At 36.2% G+C, this 26,774-nt stretch overlaps 1 pseudogene; it reads left to right on the top strand.

The window, feature by feature from the left end:
* Positions 1-1,104: 1,104 nt before the first annotated feature.
* LOC137210714 (metalloendopeptidase OMA1, mitochondrial-like) overlaps positions 1,105-26,774 on the top strand; it is a 42,692-nt pseudogene continuing 17,022 nt past the window's right edge.

Raw genomic sequence — 26,774 nt, forward strand, 5'->3', positions numbered from 1 at the left:
AAGATTTAGTAAAAAGGTCGAAATTCAAACATGTTTTAATCAAAACGCTTTCTTCCTTGGAAGTGAATCTGAAATTTGGTGTACCAATATATAGTCAAGGCCAACTTATATTGAAAATAATATTGTAAGTTGTGTCTGAGCTCACTGACAATGAAAATATGGCTAGAATAAAAACAGCTGGACAGAATTAAGTTTGTTTTCTTCCACGGCAGTAAAGGAGGTCAGGCTCTGGAGTAAGATACTATGCCTGGTTATATTTAGTCAACCTGATGAAATGCCTCCAACCCTCTTCCCAAATACTAGTGGTCTGAAGGACTTTACTGCCCCTCGTCCATTAATAAAACTGCTTACCTAATAAGAAGGACATATAGTGACTGACTATTTGAAAATATGGGGTCTTCCAGAAACAGAGTTAAAACAATAAATGCATATTTAAACAACAACATCAACAAAAGACTTTAAAACTGTTACTTCGACACTCCCATTTGATAGATGAGGAAAGTGAGGCACAGAGAGTGATCCTAACATGAGAACTAAGGGTAGAATACAGTCGACCTTTAGTATCTGTGGGTTCCATGTCTGGATTTAACCACTCCGCATGGAAACCAGAGCCAGTTTACATATAAGAAACTTGAACATCTGCAGATTTGGGTATCCAGGGGAGTCCTGGAACTAATCCTCCATGGATACTGAAGGACGAATGTATATATCTTCTAAATTGCAACCCAAAGACTTCTGCAGAGTACTGCTTCTTCACTTCATAACAAGGAAAAAACTATGTGGAAGATTATTTGTATCTTTTATCAGTATTGCAAACATCTCTGCACATCTATTGTTTGGTGGAAGATTTTGTGGTTAGGAGCAAGCCTGGGCTGAGAGCCACATTGCATGGCTGAATAGAAACCTGAAAATATCTTTAATTGTACCATTTTTAAGGTAAACAATTCAGTCAAGTGTGATTAAAAACCAGAACAAATGATTGCATCTTGATGTGGATCTGGCTACGAAAAGGAATGTTTCTCTGTGTGGGATTAGAAAGAAAACCTTCTTTCATTCTTTCTCTCTCTCTCTTTTTTTAAAATAAAATATTCCTCCACAGACGAGATGAAGGAACTCACGGAGCCTGATTGCTATGATTTCAGAAGAAAGGAGAACCCTGAAGTTCCTGACCTTTCAGGAAGTGTACCGGATGTGAGGGATAGTTGGCGGAAAGAAGCTGATATTTAAGCCAATATGAAGTAATTCTTAATTTAGACTCTAGAGGTATTTAGAATAATTTTCAATTAGTTATGGTAATATTTCACAAAGAAGGTTCAGACAGGAAAGTGGGAAAGAGAAGGTCAGAACAATTTTTGAGAAGGATTAAACTGAAAGGAAAACTTGAATACTGAGTTTAAGTAGGCTTCGGTAGCTATAAATATTACCTACGCAATAGAGGAACATAGTTTTACAAACCAGAAACAACCCTCCGAAAGGGATATTGAAAGAAATTATAATGGACATAAAAATATAAAACATAAGGGGAAACCTTGATAAATTTAACCACATTAAATTTAAAAACACAAACTCTTAATCATCAAAAGTTACCACAAAGAGAGTGATAAAGCCACATGCAGGAAGAAGATACTTTTAATACATAGAGTTGACAGAGAGCTCCTCTCCAGAATATACAAAGAATTTATGGGAAAGAAAGAAATGAAAATAAAATGAGAAAAGACACAAGTCTAAGGCATTCCTTAGAAGTAGAAACACAAATGACCATAAACATACAGAATATTGCTTAATTGTATTCTCAGAGAAATAGAAAATTTAAACCGCTAAGCCAGTATTTCACATGGACCAATTTGGTAAAACTATGCAGGTGGATTATAGAAAACATTCATGAGGCTGTGGAACAATGGGGACCTATTACCCATTGCTAGTGGGGCATACATTGCTACAAGTCTTCTGAGGAAAAAGTGGAATTACCTAGTGAATTTGAACATGTACATGCCATGATACACAGCAGCTCCTCTCTTTGGTACATATCCTGGGTAAACTTGCAGGGAGATTTTCTTTTCATGGATCAGGAGTCAGGTATCCGAATAGTCACAGCAACAGTGTCATTATTAGTAAATACTGGGAAAACCCTAACTGCCCAGCACTGCTAAATGAGTAAATAAACTGAAGCGTTCGTGAAATGAGATAGTAATTGCAGGAAACAGGAATTTATCTATTAGTAGCGGGAATGAATCTCAAACATACGATGGCTAAAATAAGTGTGTAAGATCATCCTACTTACATAAAAGGTTAAAACCAACCAAAACTAAATAATTTATTAAATACAAATACATATTAAGTGGTAAAACTACAGAGAAAAGCCAGGAAAAGATTGAGACAAAATTCAGGATTAGGGTTACCTCTCGTAGGGAGGAAAAGAGATGGATAAATGTATCTTAATGGCTACAAAACTGTTGGCTTGGTATTGGCTACACAAGTATTTGTTTTATTATTATTATTTAACCATTCAAATGAGTCCCATATGCTTTTTAATTGTTGATATCTTTCAATATAAAAATGCCCCCAAAGTCAGTAAGGTGGAGAAGAGAAAGGACAGCACAAGTAGTAGATTGGGAAGATAAGACTTTTATATATCCTACTGGATGATGCAAGCATCACTCCGCTAACTCAACTGTGCTATCTCTCAAGGATGCGATATCTCTCGAGGAAGTTGCTATATCTCAAGAAAGTTCTTTTTTGGCCCAGCCATCCCGTCATCCCACTCAGCCCCAGTCCACACATTTCAGGTTAACATTAGTGTTTCATGAGAAACCATGGCAAATAATCAGACTCTCCACTCTACTGTTTCTAACCAGCTCATCGTGATCAGTTTCACCTGGTGAGAATCACATGTATTCATTCAGTGTACCACACAGGCACAATTATGGCTAACGCAGATTATATGGGAGATAACGGGATCAGAATTCATTTCGCCTACTCTGACCATCAGAATTTTGGTCGTACCTGTTAGGAAGATGGGTTTGAATCTGGATCCAATGCTAATTTGCTATCTTATATTTGGTAGTTTAATCTACTTATGTGAACTAGAATCCTCATTTGTAAATGGGGTTTCCTAATTCCCAACTCTTAGTGCTGTGGTGAGAATGCAAATAACACCACAGAGCACGTTATCTGGCAAAACTTAAATCACAGCTTTAAAAGGAACTGTCAGATGAGTCCCAACTAGCCTGTATATACACAGTATGTTTCATGGGGAGATTTTGTTACTTTAGATTAATTGAACTTCACACTGTGAATTGAGATTTTTATAAACTCTAGTGTGTGTGTGTGTGTGTGTGTGTGTGTGTGTTCACAAAACAAAATATAAATGATATATAGTATTAACAGTTTCAAATTGCTCAGCACTAAGAATTGTAGCCCCTTTATCTTCTACTTTGCATATTCTGCTGCATTTCCTCGTGCCTCAGTTGTTTTTGCATTTCCAGTGCTGTTTTTATGTGTTAGAGCACATATCAGGGATTGCAGAGAATACTTAATCCCCTAGTTTGCAATCATTTGAAGTTCAGTCCTCATTCTCTGTCTTTAACTACTCTGGAGTCTTTGTTTAAAATTCACTGAATTTAAGAAGGTTCTCTCTGTCCTCAGTACATTCGACAGCATGTCTGCTGCCAATTACTTATCACCAGGGAATTGCATTTACTTGTGTCTGCTGCACTGATCTGCTCTCTCTCTTTCTGCATTACATCTTCGTCTCTTAACAATGACCCCTCTGTTCTGCTTTTGAGCCAGGATGACTGGTTGAAGTTTATATCCATTCCTTTTGGCAGGAAAAAAATCTAAGAACTCTTCCTGTTACAGAGAATACCCTTTAAAAACTGGTAGACCCAGTTGTATACCCTTTAAAAACTGAGGATTTTACTTTCTAAATATTTTATAGTAATGGTAGTGGAAGAAAAACAAGTACAATTCAGAATGACCCAAGGATTATTATTCTTTTCAAGTAAAAAATTAAAATTTGATTAAGCTCTGTAATCCATACCTCCTGTGCCTGGCGCAGTGTTTGCTATGTGGTCTGTTGTAAGGCAGCTATTTAATAGTATCCATTAGTTTGAATGAATTAATACATTTGCATGAATTAATAAAGCTAACACATGTGTGAAGGGCAAGGGAAATATTTTATTCTCAACCTTGGCATGACCCCGAAAGCCCTGATTATTGAGAAAAGGTATGAGTCCCTAGGAATTCCGGTCAAGATAATCTTTTCAAAAAACTTTTGATTTGAGGATAGGTTTGTATCTGCAGAAAAGTTGCAGAGATAGGACAGAGTTCACATATAGCCGACACCTTATTTTCCCTGTTGTTAACATCGCTCATGAGTGTGATGCACTTGGCACAGCTAATGAACTTATATTCGTACATTATTACTAACTAAAGTTAGCACCTAATTTGGATTTTCTTCTTTTTTAGTTAATATGTTCCAAGATCCTACCAAATGACTCCTCCTTCAAAGGGACACAGTGATACTTTGATTCCTATTTCATTGGCAAAAGCCACCTTTGCAACCATACCCTACTCTGGAAAGACAGAGGACTGCAGTTTTACAAAGCTTATGAAAGAAAAATATTTTGGTCAACAGTATTAAATGGTTACTATAATTAATAGTAATTCACATATATATGGCATTTTTACAGCTCAGAAAGTTGTTCCAGGATGTTTATCAACATCCATTTTAAGGTCAGAGATAAAGTAGCAGAGACTTTGGAAACAGAAGAATCCCAGGTTAAATAGCTTATCCAGAGTTACACAGCCAACAGATAGCCAACCAAAATTCAAACCCAAACCTTTTGACAATGATCGATAAAAATATTCTTCCCAGTAAACCACAAACGCCTCCTGCTTTTGTTTGCAACTTCTTTCTTTTTTTTTTTTTTTGCGGTACGCGGGTCTCTCACTGTTGTGGCCTCTCCCGCTGCGGAGCACAGGCTCTGGACGCGCAGGCTCAGCGGCCATGGCTCACGGGCCCAGCCACTCCGCGGCATGTGGGATCTTCCCGGACCAGGGCACGAACCCGCGTCCCCTGCATCGGCAGGCGGACTCTCAACCACTGTGCCACCAGGGAAGCCCTGTTTGCAACTTCTGATTCTCATTCACCTCGCCAGAAGAAATCCAAGGCCCTACAGCAGGGATCAGTGAACTTTTGCGTGCAGAGGCAGACAGTAAATTGTTGAGGTGGTGCTGGCTACGTGATCTCTTCCAAGGCTATTCAATTTTGGCATTGTATATCAAAAATAGCAATAGAGAAAACATTAGCAAATGAATGTGTCCCAATAAAACTTTATTTACAAAAGCAGAGGGTGAGCTGTATTTGGAACACAGACCATAATTTGCCAACTGCTGCCCTAGAAGCTGGAGGAATCTACACAACAATCTGTGATATATTGACATATACAGTCTGTGATAGATACAATTCAAAAGTGGTCGATTTGCTCATCTCGTTGTTCTTTAAAACTCTTTCTTCATGAATGCTTTTTAAATTAAGGGTTGCATCATAAAAAATAGTTTCTGTTCTTTGTTAATCTCCTGTTAACGTCATTCTGTATCTCACTGTTACTTATGATTTTCTCTGGCCTAACAGGATTGCTTAGTTGCTCCTTAAGAAAGAAAGTATGTGCAGATCAAAGTATTGGGCTGGCCAAGAAGTCCGTTCGGATTTCTCCATAACATCTTATTAAACACCCGAACGAAACTTTTGACCAGCCCAATATTTTTGCAGCCACACTTAGGGATACAGGAAGTTGAAATAAGATAGATATAGGGCGAGGGTCAATTAAAACTACAAAGGATTAACAATGCACATGGCTGAAGTTTCCAAAAAATGAATCATAACTCTTAAAGTCTTTCCATACTGATCTGTGTTCTTTTTACCCAAAGACGCACTCCGTGTTTTTGCTAATATACCCTACACTGAAATATTTCATAATGTGGCACTTTGGCAAAAAGCATCCAACCTTTCCTTTTATATTTTTATGTGATTTTAAAAAATATATAGATATAAATCCTGTGTGGTCTTTATCATACACATCATATCAACAAATGATGGGAGAAGCCAAAATCCATACTATAGGGGATTTTTGAAAGGCTTTCAGGCTGTATTTATATAAATTACTTTCCCCTCTATGTAATCACAATAAAGGAGTTGGATTGAAACTTTAAAATATTTTTAACTATGGGAATACATTTATATACAGTTTGTGAATAACAGTATGCTTATATGTAAATAATACATGTTTATATATTTCTATGTATATGAGTACCTACATATCTATACATAAAGTTAGGAGTTTAAAAGGAAACCGGTTGGTGGGGTTTAAAACCTAAGATTTCCAAGTGTTTCCCATATGTGTAGGGTGCACCTAACACGACAAAACATTTTATAATGATTAATGAACAGGAGAATATTCACTTTTTAAGGAGTTTCCTTGACTCACTAAGGGTTGTATTTAAGCTCCTCTTATATTCTGATACTTGTTCAAGTGACTGAATAGAGCCCCTTTAGGACTTGGTCTAAAAATCCAACTATACAATTTGGTGGATCAAAATTGGCCTCAAGTTCTTTGCAGCTCCTCACAAGAAGTCTCTTTTCCCAGCCCTTGACTTTGGCTTGACCTTGTGATATGCTGTGACCAGTAGAATACAGTGGAAGTGATTTTGTACAGCTTCTGAGAAGGGCATCAAGAGTCCTTGTAGCTTCTGCACTTGCGTTCTTGGAAGAGTGAGACCATGTGGAGAGAGAGGCCAGACATCACTTAGCCCCAGTCACCAGACATATGAGTGAAGCCTTCTTGGACCATCCAGTTCCTGGTAATTAACTAGATGGCTGAAGTCACATATGTGACCCCAGGTGACCCCAGCAGAGGAACCACACAGCAGACCCATCCCACTGAATGGTGAGACATTTGTTTTTGTTGTTTTAAGCCATATATGTTGAAAAGCAAAATATGATATTTTGAGAAAACCCCTAAACATGATCGGTTTCTGAATTAAGAATATATGAATAGGTGAGTTTGTGTTTCTATGTTTGTATGTATTTGCCTACAAATACATGGGTATTATGTGTGACTAAAAATAATGGAGGAACACAATTAATATTTATTGAACACCTGATGTGTGCAAGGCATTGTAAGATATGTTTATTTAAACCACTACATTGTATGTGTCTATTCTGATTATGGTATCAGTGTTAACCAAAGAATGAGTAAATTTCCCTCTTCCACTTTGGCACATGAACTGTTTAATTTTCTGTGTCAACCAGAGAAGATAACAACATGGAAATAATCAAAAGAATATATTTACCTTCATAAAAAGTTTGTAAAACTATTGCCAAACATAATAGGCAAAATTAAATGATAGATAAATTAAGGGGGAATATTTGCAACTTGTATCTCAAAAATCCAACGTTCATGGCTTTTAAATTTTTTTCTGAAACGATAGGTGAAATTCAAACACCCAATAACGTGGAAAAATGCTACTACTAAAATTACAACATACTGATATCTCATGAAGGATGTGCATTCAAGAAAAAAAATCTTGAAGCCAAAATTGACATTATATATTTACTGACAAGGACTATTTTGTTAATGCATCGATTCATTCAAATGACACTGTACAATGCTAATATCAGGAAGTTTGAAGTGAGCAAAACATAATTCTTCCCTGAATTTGTCCAGAGACAAGTTGGAGGAGACAGAAAAACAAAATAATCAATATAACATAGTGGGTTGGTACTAAACTGTTCAGCTATGCAAAGAGTATTAAAGAATTTGAGAAACTGCAAGGAAATAACAGAGAAGGCTTCTTACAGGAGACGAAGCCAGCATTTTCTTAAAGAACAAGTTAGAATTTTCCAGATGAAGGAAATGCCAGGGAAGGTAAGGAAGTTATTTGAGGGGAAGTAGTGATCATATGCAAAGGCTAAGAAGAGAAATAGCATACTACATGCAGGGTAACAGAAGTGTGATAAGAAGCAGAGCTGAAGAGACTAGAAGTAAAACTGAAGAGATGTGCTGTATACATTCAGTATAGTTCCATTCTAAAGATTCTGGATTTAACCTGAAGGCAGGTGGGGGACTAGGGAAGGAAGAGCAACCAGCAGGTCTGTGACATGTTAAAACTGGATTTTAAATAAACTTTGTTCTCTGGAGGATGATTTTTAGGAGTAAAATTAGGAGCTAAGAGACCAATTCGGAAACTGTGGCAGTAGTCCAGAGAAGAAAGGTATAGATTTAAAAATGATGCTTGAGTTTAGAACTTAGTGTATCCATACACAACCATGAACCTTTTATTCCTTATAGTGGCAGACAGATCTGGATGATATCCATGATCTCTGCCTCCTGGTGGTTACAGCTTTGTTCAATCTCCTCCTATTGCATTTTGGGAGGGACCTGTGATTTGCTACTAATCAATAAAATATGGCAAAAGGGATGAATCTGACATCACTCCCATGATTATGTTAAAATATATGACTCTACTAGTCAACTGGCTCTAGATATTCTCCTTGTCAACTTGATAAATTAAAAGGTCAGTTGGAAAAACCCACATATCAAGGAACTATGAACAGCCTTTAGGAGCTGAGGACAGCCTCCAGCTGACAGCCAGCAAGAAGCTAGGGCCATCAATCCTACAAAAGGAAATACATTCTACCAAAAACCTGTGTGAACTTCTTCACAAAGTGGAAGAAGTGGATTCTTCCCCAGTCTTTCCTCCAGATGAGAATGGAGCCCAGCTGACACCTTGATTACAGCCTTGCAGAAAATCCAGATAAGCTGCGCCCAGACTCCTGATCCACAGAAACTTTGGAATAGTAAAAGTGTGTTGTTTTAATCCCCTAAATTTGTGGTAATGTTTTTTTGTAACAGTAGATTACTAATGCAAGTATTTATTATAAAATTAAATGCATTTCTCTGTGTGGACAGGTCAGGTTCTTCAGAAAACAAAGTATTCCTGTAATCAATTTTTTAAATTTATATTTGCCCACTTAACTTCTAATGGTCTGCATAACTTGCCTATCTTTTGGCCCTCCGTCATGGTTTGGCAACTCAAATCTAATTTATGGAGATTGCCCTCAGCAATATATTTATGTACTTTTGTTTTCAGTGCCAAAATCCTGAGTTCTTGAGTGATATTTCTGGGACTTTGGCTTAGTTGTCAACCAAAATGCCTTTTCTCTATTGCATTGATCTCATGCCAAGAAGGTAAAGGTTCCAAATTCCCCTGAATGCTTTGATAGATGTTAATTACAGTGAAGTCTATTAACATAAATCTAAATACCATTTCCAAAACAGTGTTGCCAAGCATTATCAGAAATCTCTGAGATATGTAGAGAACAAACGTATCGACACCAAGGGGGGAAAGTGGGGGGTGGGGGGGTGGGATGAACTGGGAGATTGAGATTGACATATACACACTAATATGTATAAAATAGATAACTAATAAGAAAATGCCATATAAAAAATAATAATAAAATAAAATTAAAAAATAAAAAGAGATCTCTGAGAATCCAGGGGAAGTGTCTTCCAAAGGCAAAGTTCATTGAATGGATGTCTTTGTCAGTCAGCACCTTCTCAGGCAGCCTCTTTTTATATCAGCTTTGTTCAATCTCCTCTGAGTGGCATCTCTTCAGCCTTCTGATATTTTGTCCTAGTTGTGAAGCTCTTCTAAGCTTCTGAGAAGATTATGAAAACTCAGATGCAAGACCACTATCATTTAATACTCACCTGTATCAAAAAGCTAGAAAGACAGAAATCTGTAGAAGGGAAGAAAAAGGGACACATATAGAACTCATTTCTCAGAAGGTTACCATCTCACTATCCTTGGACTATTACAATGACCTTCTCTTAGAAGTGACCATACCCTAAATATCTCTGTAGCCCTGGTCCAAGGCACAATAACTGATAATAGTAAGCAAGCTAGTGTTTCTTTAATTGTGGTCAGAGAATGGAAAATTTTACAGAATGATGGTTATAGTCTTCTCCAACTATATGAGAATTCTGTATTTCTCAGGCACAGCCATAGGTGCTGATTCTGGTTTCATGAAAGACATAAATCTTGAACTGGGTTTTATGTGATGAGTAGGATTTAGAGAGGGGGGTGGTTTGGGAAGATTGTATTAAGTGGAATAATTATTCATAAGACAACAGATTGTATACATAATGAAGGAGGGCTGGTATAGTCAAGGAGTTTAGGATGAGGGCAGTGTCGATGGCCAAAGACAGGGAGGGACTCTTCCTTATTTGAATGTAATATTGTAATTCCAAAGAAGTGGAGATTTTAAAGTGAGGTTATAATTGATTAGAGGGAATTTGAAACACCTCAGTGAGAATTATGAGCTTGATATGGAGTATCTCTCCTTAAATTTTACTTTTCCTAGGAAGCTTTTCCTGTTTGATTTAAGAGCTACTCCTTCATTCTCCCATAGTTGCATTTTTCACAAGATAATGTAAATGTCAATTTACTTGCCTTTCTCCCCCAGTGAATTATAAGCAACTCAAGGGCAGAGATAATGTTTTCTTTAGTCAAAAAAATAATAAAAACGGAGGAAAGCAGACAGGTAGGAAGATAAAAGGAAAAGAAAGATAGAAGATACTATACTTTAGAGTCAAAAAAACCTTTAATGACATGCCACATGCTAGCTTAGTTCTTAAGAAAGCCAATCAAACAGTAATCCTTAGTTTTTACACCTAAAAAATAGAGTTAATAATAGCTACCCAATCACCTTCAACAGATCACTGTGAGGGTCAAAAGAGACAATGAATATAAAAGCACTTTAGAAAGTGTAAAACTTTCCAAAGTAACTTGCTCTTTCCAGGCTTTTCAGTAAAATAATGCCATTATAAATGCAGTTTTGAGAAAACTAATATGCTATGGGAAAGAAAGACAACTCTAGTTTTGTGGATAGTCATGAAGATGTTGTTTATAATATAAAATGTTGGAAATAAGCTTAATGATCAATGGTAGGGAGCTGCTTAAATAAACATCCAGTTAGTCAAAAGTTAGAGTATTGTATAGCCAAAATAATGGTGTAGAAGAATTTTAAATTGTATGCAAAATTGGTAATACCACATGAAAAAGGTTTCAAAATACTACTTACAAGTGACCATGTATATATATGTATGTACATGTTTGAGCTCACATAGATGTGCATATATGCAAAGACATGCAAACAAATGTAACAAAATCAAAATATTAACATTATAGATTAGTTTTACTATTTTTGCATATATATTTTTAATAAACAGCTTGTAAGTTGTAAGTAACAACACATTCCCCCCATACAGCATCAGCCATCCCCTCATGTACCATCAGCTGACGTTAATTTCATACCCATATCTTAGCTTTTGAAGAGACTGGGAAAGGAAGAAGCTATCCTTTTTAGCTTCTATGTGGAATGAAGGCTATTTCAGAAGAGAATGGGGATGACTGCTCTATGAGCAATCAATGTTCTCTACCACAAAAATGTCATAATTACGTTACAAACATATTTTTAAAAGAAAACAGAATCTAGTAGCAGGTGTAAGAGAGAGATTACAACAGACTCTCCATTTCCACGTTGGGCCAGTCACCTATATTCTCAAATTGACTCTCTAGAGCAGCGAGTTGAAGGAGTACTGGGAGAGAAGCCATAAGACTTGAGTTTCAGCCAACTCTCAACCCTCAATTAATTGTATGACTTGAGGCATATTCGTTAAAGTTGTTTATTTTCTCATCTATATAGAGTAAAAGTCCCTTCTGACTCTGAAATTGTTTGTTTCTATGAATATGGGAATATATTCTTCTGGCCAGAGACAGTCGTATATTCTTAAAATGTTAAAAGATTAACATTCCCCTCCTCATTTATTCAGAAAACAGGGAGTGTCTAACTCTTTTCAAAGAACAAAGGGACTTGTTCTGAGACAAGCAGAAAAGCTGTAATATGTTGCTTCATGTGTTATGGTTTGTTAACTAGTTTATACTTCACAACAACCTTGTGAGTTTAAAAAAATAACATTTGCCATTTTATACATGAGGAAAGGAGACCCAGGGAAGTGAAATAATTAGGAAATAGTTCAGAAGCATTTATACCCAGGTACATCTGATTACAAAGTCAATGCTTTTCCCACTAATCATGACACTATGTTTCTGAACTTGTTTTAAATAACTTTAAACTTATAAGGGCAGATGTCTATCTTGCATGGGTACTGGAATGTACTTAATAAATATTTGTTTAAGAAAATGATGAAAGAAAGAGAGAGAGAAGAGAGGAGAGAGAAAGGGAAGGAGGAAGGAAGGAAAAAAGAAAGGAAGAAAAGCAGAAAGGCTTTCAGGACAATAATGATTCAAATGCTTCTTTAGCAGAAATGGATGGGTAAATTGAGGTTGAATTAGTTTCATTGTTCAGCATTTTCCACATACGTTTGATGTCAGTTTCTTCCCCTTTTCTAATGGGGTCTATGGTGGGAGGCCAAGGGGAAGGTTGGTGATTGTATTTAATTATGTTCAAAGAAAGTTACAGAATACTCAGCAGATGTTAGGTTTGCAGCTGGAATCCCATAACAAATGCTGCTCTACTATCTCGCCTTCCACATTATTGCACCAAAGCAGGGCTCAGAAAATGCCCAGCAGACCCATTGGCTGGGGCTGAGTGAGAAAAGATAACAAATCTTAAGGAAACATGTTGCCTATTATTCCTCATTATGAGAGCTGCCAGGGTGTACACTGAGCAGGCCTCCGGCTGATACCAGGACACAAAGGATTTTAATGCATCCCACACAAGGATGTCATTTGCAATCTGGAGCAAGAAAAGAGATTGAAGCCTTGGAAGGTGGGCCTTGTTTCTTGATACTGTATATCCCAAGGAGGACAAATAACAAACACAGTTTGCTTTCCCAGGCCCCATAGGCATTCAAAGGAAGCCTGCTGACTGCAATTAGGATATCCCAGATTTTAAAAACTAACCTTCTCAGCAGGCAGTGGGATTCTATCATGGATGATATGGTTTGGGCATGTTTCAGATTTACCATGGAGGCAGACTCATTGAAGGAGATGACAAGGAAGAAAACCCTAATGACTTAAAATTCACAGCCTCTTCAAGGGGGTCTCCACTGTTGCCTCCCAGATAGAATAGGCTAGTTTCACACTTTGTAAAGAAATAAATATGATCCTCTTTGTAGTCCTATAAAACTACAGGCCCACCTAAGAGATCACCTACACACGGCTCTCCTATGAGCTAACATGTCCTCTATCTCTCCACCTAAAGGCTTATCTAATGAGAATGCTCTTAGTTTAGATCAAGCCAGAAGTTCTGGGAAGAATGCCCTAGGAATTACCCACAGTGGATGAAGAGTAGAGAGTGTAGATGAATGCTCCAGATTCCTCATGCTTGGTAGGGCAACACTATGGTCTATTCTGCATCTCCCAGTGAATCCCAAGCCAGATTGAGCCCTAGATGTCACAGCGGTAACCAACTCATTTTGACATCCACTAATGGCTTTCTTCCTTTCCGTTCCTCCCCTCTCCATTCCCTCACCTTGATTCCTGAGATTGCATCCCAAATAAATTACTTGTAACAAAATCCTTGTCTCAGGCTCTGCTTTTGAGGGAAATCAAATTTAGGGACTTGGCCAGAAGATTTCAGGATCTCCTTCGATGCTTCCACGTATGAACTGTTGGAATGGGTAGAAAAATCTCAGAATGATATTTGTGATTCTTCTTGGCCTAAACTAACTTACAGACTGATGTATAACCCTTCTTTGTCCACAACACACCAGTTCCAGAATATTCTTGATAATTGCATTATTTTAAGCCTTAATATGTGGACTTCCTTCAATCTGAATTCCTTACTCAACAGATTTATTTTTTTTCTTCTTTTCCTTTCTTAAGTGACTTTTTACTCAATTCAGTTTTTTATACTTCCAAAAATAGAGTGGCATTCTCCCCCTTGAAGTTTTCAGAACATTTTGTGGACCCCTCTATTAAAAGCATTACAGCATTCATCACTAAACTATGAACAACCGCAGAAGAGATGCTGTCTTTTTCTTATCTTTGTATTCTCAGTTTCTATCACTGTGCCTAATACTTAATAAATGCCCAAACAAAATGTATTGTCTGAAAAACTTAGTTAAAAAAGAAATGAAATATCAGTACTTCATTTTCAAGAACAGATGTTTGATGATTCTGCTACTTTCCTCTCCCATTCTAGGTAAGGGGAAAAAATAAAATTTTCCATCCTAGGTTATCTAGGCAGTTAATAATTTTTTTCTCAAGGATAGTTGAAATATAAAATATTACAACTTACCAGACTGGATGCTTTATTGAAGGTTTGGTCTGAGTCTTCCTTTTATAGCATGTATTTCAAAGTGTAACATACTATGTACTGGTGACCCTAATAGGGAGAGGTGATGCTAAGGCAGTAAGCTTGATAAGTGGAATATGAGGAAACAATGGGAGATTTGGAACTACATTACCTGAAATCAGCTCCTGGTTTTGTTAGAGATTTTAATCAACTCACTTAAGATTTCCGCTTCTACATCTATAAAATGGAGATAATATTTAATTTGCAGTGAATTTTGAGACTTTTAATGAAATATTATATGCAAATGCACTTGGTAAAATGTTCTGTGACTACACACACATATATGTGTATATATGTATAAATATGTCTATATATATTACATATATTAACTTATTTATAATTTTTGTAATTTTAATGATAAATTCTATATGTAAAATAGACCTTCAGGAGCCAAAATGAACACCACAAAATGCAACCTACAGATACAGGGCTTGATATGGAGCCAGAAATTTGGGTAGAATTTTTGCCTTTGTTCTAAATCGCAAATAAGTGAGTACCTATCCTAATTTTAAAGACCTCTGGAGAAGCAAGCACCTCCATTGCTCAAATATCCTCATAATTTGAATTGGGAAATTTAGGCACTATACACCTAAATATCTAAAATAATATAAGCATATGTGTTTTTTCAAAATATGCAGGGAAAAATTGCTGTGATCAGGATAGCACAAACACAGTTTTTTTGTTCTAAGAAAAGATGATTCCAGGACTGATACTTGATATCTTCCTCACTCTCACAGAATAGTTCAAGTGGTTTCCCAGGGTGTTGCAAAATTTAATGCTTCTGGTTGTGATTATTTCCAGGAAGAGGAATTGTTCCTGCAAGAACTGTGCCAGCAGTGCTATATGGCATGTGGGATTATGCAATCCCACACACTGACCAGAATGGGATATTTGTCTGCATATTCAGCAGTTAGGATTTATGGGACCCTATGTGTCATATGTCTACCCAAAGTTGAGTGATGCAATGGAATAGGGCAAACACAAGTGCTCTGCGAGAGATGGGCACGGGAAAGAGAGAAGCCACAGGTACCATGAGTAAGTCCAGTCCATCAACATAACCACGGATGCAAAAAGTTAATTACAAAAACGGTATTAAGGAAGCAGTTATTATGAGATAGGGATTGGAGGAAGTAAATAGAGGGGCTTACTGAGGGGATGGGAATCCGGAGCAAATAATTGTGAGGAATCTGGGTAGCTTGGTAGGTATCAAAGAAAATCTGCAGTTGAGTAAAAATGTCTCAGGCATACGGGCAAGGAACCGGGCCAGAGCTTTAGTTCCTGGAAGCTGGCTTGAAAAGAATAAATTCAGATCCCAGTTTTAGAGGTATAGGTCCCCCAATATAAAAACAAGTACAAGATACAAAAGAGGACTCTTGTTACCATATATGAGGAACAAATATGGACCATGTCTCAGAAGTAGAGTAGAACTGAGTACCCAATCAGAGCTGGAGGCTGAGCCTCAAGTTATATCTCTTCTATCTTGAGTTAGGAAAATCCCTAAAGACAGGTCAGGCCTACAAGTGAGGCTGAAATTTTTCTGGATTTGGAAAACAGTGGTAAGTGAGGACTGGCAGCCAGGCAGAGATTTATACTGTGAGTAATGCAGGATGAAAATAACAATTGTCCATCAATGGTTAGAGAATCATCATGGCATAAGGCATTATCTGTGTCTTACTGATCAATCCTTTAGAATCACATTCTTTAAGAAATCAGATCTCCAGTGAATCCATTCTCCTTTTAGGAGAGTTTCTTTTTCTCTGGAGTTTTGGGATTAGATTTCTATCAGGGGTCTTGAAGGCTAAAGTAATGACTTATTCAAGTTTCATGGTGAAAATTATCCTTTCCCAAATCCAATTACATTCCAGCTGGCAAATAGCACTGGCTGTCTCAAAACCCAAACATTTGAAAGAAGGCTTGAATTGGCCATCTCCCTGCCTCTTAGGTCTGAAACCTTTCTTAGATAGCAGGTTAGAAAACACATTTTTGGCTGGACAAGATAAATATATTTTTTTAACCATCAAATCTCTGAAGTCATGTAAAGAAGACCAAATAAGATACGGAAGGCACAAAAGTCATGGTAGTTCTAATTTATATAATAATTATGTATCACCTGCAATGCTAAGACCAATGAAACCAAGGGTATGTTGTTTGTAAACTGTATGATTTGACTCTAAATATCAAACTGACAATTCATTTATTTTTAAGTTGGTTGATCACTTGATTGGATGGTTCAGTTGTCCAAAGGCTGGTTTGAATGGAGCTGTTGCTTCAACATTACATAGACACAGGGACTGGAAAGAAAAAACTGAAATTAACATGCTCACACTTAATCTTGACCTTGATTTTCTAAGGATGTCTCTCTTAGGTTTTGTAGGAAACACTGCTACAAGAAACCCTCAGCTTGAGACTCTACTGAACTAAACAGTTCACAGAGTCACTAACTCTGGCCCCTGATTTCATCATCTGTAAAATATAGATCGTAGTAACTACTACCAGGTTTGCCATGAGGATTACAGTAGGTGATGTACGCAAAGACATGCCAAACACTAGATACCCATTACATGGCAGTTATTTTTCCTATTCTTGTTATTATTAAGCTAAGAAGCAGAGATCAGAGAGACACCATACACCAAGAACATTGAGAGTGGTTGCCTGAAATGACATGGGTTTACAATCTGTAATAATTAGTGAAAGGAGTTAGGAGACAGTTGACATCAGTAGGAGCAAAATGTGTTCCCTTGGATACATCTGGAATTCAGCTGTGGAAAAAGTCGATTTCCTTCCTCCCTTTTAAGGACACCCACATAAATATCAGACAAGAATTAGCCCAATATCCTCTTTCCCAGGTCTCATATGGCAGCAAATCTTGGCTAGAGGTTTCCTGCTGGAGTTTCCAAACGTGTTTACCTGTATCCTGTTGGGAAAATATATCTGATAATATCCACCACTGTCTGAAATTCTTTTTTTTTTTTTATTCCAGCCACTGTGAGAGTCAGAGTTTGAGAGACTAGAAGATTAAAGGCAGTTTATTTATTCTCAGATTCTTTGCCTGCAATTAAATTTAATAAACTAGTATGATAATTTTATGAGAAATCAAACTTACTCATAATGTAAATTTATATTCCTAAACCCTTATGGAAGCATTTTATCTAACGCAAATATTAACCACTAATATAAAAATCTATTACATCGTTTTATTTCTCTTTCCACCTCAATTTTTAAATGGATAAAATATTCTTTGTTACACTTTTCTGAAACTCTAAATTTATTGACTCATTCAACAAATGTTTATTGGGTGACTAATATGCCTTAGGCACTGTGGGATCTTTTTTCTCTGGAAACAACAACAGACAAGACAAATATCTTATCCTGTCCTCATGAAAATTAAAATCTAGCAAAAGAAAAATAAATGAAACAATAAATCAACTTAATATGGCAGAAAGAATGCTTTTTATTAAAGCTAAGAAGTGAGGAAAAGGAGGTGTTTTTCTGGTGGAGAGACTGCATTTATTTATAGAAATATTTTTACATGACCTTACTATCCCAGGCAATCTACAGATTCAATGAAATCCTTATCAAAATACCAAAGGCATTTTTTCACAGAACTAGAACAAATAACTTGGAAATTTGTATGGAAACACAAAAGACCCCAAATAGCCAAAACAATCTTGAGAAAGAAGAACAAAGCTGGAGATATCACACTCCCTGATTTCCCACTCTACTACAAAGTGACAGTAATCAAAAGAGTATGGTACTGGCACAGAAACAGACACATAGATCAGTGCAACAGAATAGAGAACCCAGAAATGAACCTACACTTACATGATCAATTAATCTATGGCAAGAAGGCAAGAATATACAACGGGGAAAAGACAGCCTCTCAAATAAAAGGTGTTGGGAAAACTGGACAGCTACATGCAAAAGAATAAAACTGTACCGCTTTCTCACAACATGTACAAAAAGAACCTCAAATGGATGAAGGACTTAAATGTGGAACCTGAAACCATAAAAATCCTGGAAGAAAACATAGGCACTATGCTCTTTGACATCAGTCTTAGCAATTTTATTTTTTGATTTGTCTCCTCAGGCAAGAGAAAACAAAAGAAAAAATAAACAAATGAGACTATATCAAACTAAAAAGGTTTTTCACAGCAAAGGAAATTATCAACAACACAAAAAGCTGCCTACCGAATGGGAGAAGATATTTGCAATTAATAAACCCAATAAGGGGTTAATATCCAAAATATACAAAGAACTTATATAACTCAACATCAAAAATACAAACAACCTGATTAAAAAATGGGCAAAGAACTTGAGAAGACATTTTTCTAAAGAAGACATACAGATGGCCAACAGACACATGAAATGATGTTTAACATCACGTATCAGGAAAATGCAAATCAGAACCAAAAACGAGATATTACCTCACACCTGTCAGAATGGCTATTATCAAAAAGACAATAAATAACAAGTGTTGGTGAGGATGTGGAAAAAAGGAACCTTCAGGCACTGTTGGTTGGTATTTAAATTGGTGCAGCCCCTATGGAAAACAATATGGAGTTTCCTCAAAAAACTGTAAGTAAAATTACCGTTGGATCCACCAATTCCACTTCTGGGTAATTTTCCAAAGAAAACAAAAACACTGATTAGAAAAGATATATGCACACCTGTGTTCATTGCAGCATTTTTTTTTTCTTTAACAATACCCAAGATATAAAAGCAACCTAAGTGCCCATCTATAAGTGAATGGATAAAGGAGATGTGAGATAGATAGATAGATAGATAGATAGATAGATAGATAGATAGATAGATAGATAGATATACATATATATACACACACACATATACACACACATACACATATAATACATATACATATATAAATATTATTCAGCCATAAAAGATATAAATCTTGTCTTTTGCAACAGTTTGGATAGACCCAAATTATATAGTGCTAAGTGAAATAAGTCAGACAGAGAAAGACAAATACTGTAGGATTTCACTTATATGTGGAATCTAAAAACAAAAAAAATAAACAAATAACAAAACAGGAACAGACACATAGATACACAGAACAAAGAGATGGTTGCCAGAAGAAAGGTGGGTGAGGGAGCTGAGTGAAATAGGTGAGGGAGATTAAGAGATACAAACTTCTAGTTACAAAAAGAATGAGTCATGGGGATGAACTATACAGCATAGGGAAGACAGTCAATAATACTGTAAAATCTTTGTATAGTGACAGATGGTAACTATACTTATCGTGGTGATCCTTTTATAATGTATAGAAATATTGAATCACTATGTTGTGCACCTGGAATTAACATAGCCGTTGTAGGTCAATTCTACTTCAATTAAAAAAAGAGAAAGAAATAGTAGGTTACAGGATTTTGTGTGACTTTCTCCTTCTATGTTTTGGATTCTGTATTTGAAAAGGGGAATAATAATACTACACCTCAAAACATTTGGGGAAAATAATTGAGGTAATACATATTTTAGGTGCTCATTTTAGTCCATTATCATGATGGTAATGTTAACATATGATGATGTAATGTACAATTATATGAATTTTTATTATCCTCTGAGTAATTTGCAGCATTTGTATAAAGTGATATGTATTGACTTAGAAACATTGTTATCCTGTTAGCCAGGCTCCTCTAGTTATGGGATATGGACAGAAAGAACTTAGCACACTTTTCATCTCAATTGTTTTTATTAACTTTTTAACTGAATTAATTATTCAAATGTTAATTGAACCTATTTTTTAAGACATTGTCTTAAGTGTTGAAGCAACTGCAGTGTTAAATCACCAACGGCCATTCCCCTTAAGCCACTTGTAAACTGAAGTGTGAATTATAAAGGTATAAAAATTTCCAAATTATAAAGCAATATACAGTCAAATGCCATAAGAAAGCTAAAAGAAAATAAAGTTAAATCTCAGAATAGGGTTAAGAAGGAGTGATAAAATTCTGGTAATTCATAGTACCTGACCTAAATATTTCTCTTATATATATAGCTGATTCACTTTGTTGTACAGCAGAAACGAACACAACATTGTAAAGCAACTTTACTCCAGTAAAAAAAAAATTAACTTCTGAAAAACTTTCTTTTATTGTGAATACCTGGGCCCTCTATTAATGGGCCCTCCAGATGCAGAAATGATTGAAACAAGATTGCCCTTTGATAACTAAGCAGTAAATCAACTCATTTGACTGTAGCAAAAGTATGACATTAGTTCAAAGTAACATAAGAGCTAAAAATAGAATAAGTAGATCAAAAGAGGAATCAAAGGAAAAGGAGGCAAAAAACATGAAGTGGAAACAGTGTAGAAGTGAAGGGCAATCGTTAGCCTTTGTTTTCACTTTGAGTTTTTTTTATCCTCATGATTAAGGCACTCCAAATCTGGAAGTGGAGATAGCTTACCATAGTGACAATGATTTTAGCTAAAGATGGACCATAGCTTATCTGCTCCTATTGCCAAGAGAATCACATTGTGAGATGTACCACGTGATGCCTGAATCATCAAACTCCTTACATCTGATTCCATGTTCACGAAGCAACTTCTGATTAAGATTTGGCTTCCGGTGTACATCTGCCTACAGGGACTCACGGGGCTGATTATATAGACTTTGAGTATATTCAGTTCTCATAAAACTGTGCAGTAGCGTCTGATTACAATTTGGCATCCTGTTTATCTTTATTCTGCAAAGAAAATAAATTGGTTACATGAACTTGAGTGTCTCTGATTGTGTGACAGTGACTTCTCATTGTAAACTCAAAAATTGACATTGTTTTTATACACCAATCTCGTGATCTTGGACCATTTTAATCTATCTCAACAGATGTGTCTGTTCTTTGTGTGATGATGACAAAAGTAGATATATGAGCCTGCAATACTAAGATTCTGAGACATGGTACATTCAGTAGAGTATATACCTTTTCCTTATAGAAATGATAAGCCAGGATTTTGCTGTTGTGACAAGACCATGATGTTGCTTACGAGAATTTCCTTTTAGCTGAAACTTCAGTTCTATCTGGTTTAAGAACTTCTTAGCCTTCCCCAAAATACTTGGTAGAAGCCATGGTTTTTTTTTTTGTTAGAGCACAAGGTAATGTCCTGTAATTACAGTGGATTAAATAAGATAAAAAATTCTTTTCCTTAGATGCAACAGCCCCAAATTAGGTGGTTGGTCCAATGTGAGTAAATGTTTCCACTTCACAAGGTTATCCAAGGATCCAGACTTGTGCCCTGGCTCTGTTCTACAGAGGCTGGTTCCACTGTTGCCATTCTACATTTCCCACAGGAGGTGGGAAGGAGGCAGAAAGGGTATTAAGGTAAGCAACTATGTAGTTTTGTGACATTAAACTAAATTTAGCTAAGATTCAGTTCCTACTTTGGGCTAAGGAAAAGAAGTATACCTATATTGTAAGATTTTTCATGAAGATTAAGTAAGTTTATACATGTATATGCTTTAGCAAGAGTATCTGACTACATAGCAAGCACTGTATAAGTTATTATTACCCTTAGTTTATTGTTTTGAAATTGGGTTAATAAGAATAGAGATTTGAATGAGAAAATGGACATGCATCTTTGAGTAAATTTCAAAAAGTAATATAGTTGTTACTGTTATATTTGGAAAAGCAGTTACAGGTGTTCTCAGTGAATTTAAGGTTCTTGCCTCGTTGAGAAAGAATTCGGAGACGAAGTGATAAGTAAGAAGTGGATTTATTTAGAGAGAAACACACTCCTCAGACAGAGTGTGGGCCATCTCAGAAGGTTAGAGAGCCTCAAAATATGGTGTGGTTAGTTTTTATGGGCTGGGTAAATTCATAGGCAAGTGGGAGGATTATTCCAATTATTTGGGGGAAGAGGGCAGGGATTTCCAGGAATTGGGCCACTGCCCACTTTTTGGCCTTTTGTGGTTAGCTCTGAACTGTCATGGTACTGGTGGGTGTGTCAGTTAGCATGTTAATGTATTACAATGAATGTATAATGAGGCTCAAGGTCTACTGGAAGACAAATCTTCTGCCATCAGGGACCCAGCTGGTTCTAACCAGTCTTTGTCATGGCCTAGGGCTGTATCATTCCTTTAAAGGTTGTGCCCTGCTCTCTTCCCTACTGTTTCACAGGTATCCCCCTCTTTTTGTAGGTTTGCTTTACACCACTTCGCTTTTATGAAATATCTGCATTAGCACCTATTTTCACTAACTGAAAGAAAGGGCATCCAAAGGGCATCTTCACTTTTACAAAAAACAAAAGGCAAAAAGTGAAAATAGTGTTCACCATTTGTTTTGCAGGGAGCTGCTATAGAGGCAGCACACCCCCCATGCAGTGAGAGTGGTCCCGCCAAGCTCCTTCCCTGGGGAACTACCCTCAGCATCTCAGCACTGAGCTGCCATAGCTTTAAGCTGTGTCTGTGGGCATTTGTGCTTTATCTCAATTTATTTTGTGAATTCGTTAGCAAGGGGTGTCCTAAGGTAATTGCTTATTCACTTTATGCCATTTTGGTTCAGGAAAGGTTTCATAGGAACTCTCTACTTTCGGATAGTAGGGGAAACCTGTATTATCACATCCTTTTTCATATATTATATAGGTTCATATATATATAATATATGTGAGGCTAAATTTAATGACTATTATCCACATATTCCCCATACATTAAGTTGTAATGTCTTTAATATTAGTGTTTTTACAATAAGTGATATTTATTTTTTTCTCTTACTGAATTTGTTACCTTTTTTTGCAAAAAGTTAACCCCTGCTTCCTAATGCTTTATTTCTCTTCCTCTTCTCCCTCCCTCTCTCTCCCTTTTTCCTTCTCTCTCCCTTTCTCTCTCTTTCTTTCTCAGTACACACACTTACACACACGCACATGTGCACAGTTGCACTGCAATACAGTCAGAAAAGGTATCTCAGATTTCTTTCAGGAATATTTATGATTAGGAATAAACGGGACTGACATGATTCTAAAGACCACCAGAATGATAAATGTAGTCAGAAAAATTGCTCTGGAAATTCTAGAATTTTTAGGATGTTTTCAAAATGGCATTTGATTGTATTTTGATTGTTATGTATTGTTAAGTCCATGAATATTTATCAAGCATCTACAATGAGCCAATATTTATGTTCAAGACTGGAAATTCAATGGTGAGAAACATCTGGCAGTGCCCTTGCTCTATTGGAATATATAGTCTAGTGGGGATACAGATATTAATGAGAGAATAATACATAAGAAGGTGAAATTATAATCAATGGGCATAAAGTTTCAATCAAGCAAAATAAATAAGCTCTAGAGATCTGCTGTTCAACATTATACCTCTAGTAAACAATAATACATTGTACACTTAAATATTTACTAAGAAGGTCGGTGTGAAGTTGTGTTCTTTCCACAATTATTTTTTAAATTAACGTGTAAAACCTGACATTAGAGAAGTCCTATTTGCATTCCATTCCACAGACCATGCAAAGGCGTGGGTATTAAACGTAGATTGAAGGTTCAGGGACCTCTCTGAGGAAGGCCAACTGAGCAGAAATCTTAAGTAAGAAGAGGTTTTTTTCTACTGGTTTTACTTAAAGAATGCAAAGGAGGAATGAGGAAGAATGTTCCTGATGATAGCCTTGGGGTCAAGAAACATGTTGCATATTACCTTTTTTTTTTTTTTTAACATCTTTATTGGAGTGTAATTGCTTTACAGTGTTTTGTTAGTTTCTGCTGTATAACAAAGTGAATCAGCTATATGTATACATATTCCCCCATATCCCCTCCCTCCCACCCTCCCTATCCCACCCCTCCAGGTGGTCACAAAGCACCAAGCTGATCTCCCTGTGTGTTGCATATTATCTTCCAGATTGTTTTTTCTATGGTTATTTATACATAAGTACATATCATACTATATATTCTATTTTGTAACCTGGATGATAGACACTATCTATAAATACAAGGCCTTAGTTTCTTCAACTATAAGTTGAGGGGTTACACAAACTGTTTCCTTAAGTGTCTCTCAGGTTTAAAACCTAAAATTTCATGATTTTGTAAGTTTCCACAGATCATGCAAAAAAAAAAAAGTCATATTGGAAGAACAACACATGTTAGATTCTTCTTCCACTAAATATCAAATGTAAGCTATAAGAGTACTGTTCAGTCACTATCAATATCTGACCATCAAATTAAAGCGCATTTTCCCAAAACATCTCCTGTTTTATGTCCTGTTCTCACATCCTAAACTCACATACAAATGCAACAATTCCTAATAATGGGGTCAATAAATGCTTGGTAATTAAATTATAGCAATAAAAATAAAATTAACATAGGAAAATATGATAAATAAAATATATTTATTATAAATATAAAAATTAATAATCTAATTAAGATTGTGTGTTAAAAGAATGTAAGACCCACAAAGATAATTTCTGGGACTTTGGCAGAATTGAGAAGAAAATAAATTATTTTGGGTAAAGCAGGATAAACAATACTTTGTAGAAGGCAATTTTCATATACTATTTCATTTGATCTCCACCAATTCAGAGAAGTATGTACTGTGATTACTTATTTTAAAACTATGGACATTTTTATTCTGATGGATTATCTAGTCCAAAACAATGCTAAAATTCAGGAATTTAAACCCTAGTGAATCCTTGAACTGAATCAATTGCTGTCTGATTCAAGTATCTTCTTTCCACTTAATTCCTGCTTTGTAACCTACACTTACATTCTGAAAGTGTTAACTCCTTCTTCCAATATTCTCTTCTCCACTAAAGATTTTCATTTTCCTCTCTCATTAAAAATTGTTTTTTGGAAAGGAACAATTAAATCTCTATGTTTGTAACCAGAAGAACAATCAAGCAAATCTGTTGATATTGAAGTTCCATTAATATTGTCTCAATACCACCATTTCAAAAGACCAGAAAATTATCTGCATGACATGTGTTCATGTTGGTATACTTAAAGCCACACCCCTTGGGCAGCTGCCCAATCTACACAGATGTGCAAAAACTCACAAGGTCCACCAAGAAAAGTACCCAAGCCATCTCGATCAAGTTTAACTTTTGTAGCCAGCTTTCCAGGCTTTCAGGGGTGATCTCTTGCCTTCTATGGATATAGTTTGACTAAAGCTTAACTAAATACTTGCTGAACAGAATCAGTCCCAATTTTTGACAATTATAGGGGCCTTTCTGGCCCCCGAGATGATGATGATAAGCAGATAAGATAGATAGAGAGAGAGATAGATAGATAGATGATACAATTTGCAGATCAATAAACTTATTGATTTGAATTGCTTGGCCATTATCACTACCATTAGCAGCAACAATATCACCTCCACCATGATCATCAACATCTTCAGCACTCCATAAATTTGCAGATCACTGGGTTATTTATAAAGTATCTTCATATATGCTATCTTGTTTTCTTTTTTACCCTGGTCAGTAATTACATAACTTAGTCAAGATAATATTTTCGTTTTACAGGGAAGGAAACTTATTCATGGTAGGTGAAATGGATTGTCTAAGTTTACAAAGATGAGTAAAATAGATACAGCATAGTATAGCTAGCATAACATAGATAGCAAAATAAATTTTCTAATTCAAGTCTTGTAACTCTAGATCTCATGCCACATGACATGTTTTAAAAATTATCATCTATATACTATTTATCTCCTTAATGTAACTACTCTATTAGAGACTTATTGTAGTTCCTATAAAGTTATTTATACTTTCTAAGTCATTTTAAAACTAACCTTCTCATGGTATGCTTTAAACGTCATTAGATATGTATTTATGGTATGGTCATCGTATGGTATGGTCATATGGTATGTATAGCCATCTTCTGATCCACAGCTATGTCCTTCTCTTATTGTCTTCAATTATTTTTGCAAATTATTTTGGTGTTCTAAGACCCATTTCCATATGATGGTGGTGGTGGTGTTCCTTCACACTTCCAATAAGCAATTCTGGGACACCAGCAGGGTGTCCAAGAATTCAATCCAATTCTGACACTACCAATCCAGAGACAGCATCAGATTCCACAGGTTATGTGTTCAGTAGCCTCTCCACCCACACCCACACACTTCAGACACCAGTCCCAAGCCCAGGTTGTTATTTATACTTCTGACCAACTGGTTATAGGTTTGAGGTTCTCACAACCCTCTCCTTGGGTTTAATTAATTTGCTAGAGCAGCTTACAAGACTCAGAGAGACATTTTGCTAACTAGATTATAGGTTTATTATGAAATGATATAACTCGGGATTAGCCAGATGAAGGAGATGCACAGAACATGGTGCAGGGAAAGGGTGTGGAGCTTTGATGCTCTCTCTAAGTGCATCACTCTCCCCCATCTCCACAGTCACCAGCCAGGAAGCTCTCTAAGCCCCATACTTTGGGGTCTTTATAGGC

The sequence above is a fragment of the Pseudorca crassidens genome, chromosome 17 (assembly GCF_039906515.1).
Source record: "Pseudorca crassidens isolate mPseCra1 chromosome 17, mPseCra1.hap1, whole genome shotgun sequence".
Taxonomy (NCBI): Eukaryota; Metazoa; Chordata; class Mammalia; order Artiodactyla; family Delphinidae; genus Pseudorca; species Pseudorca crassidens.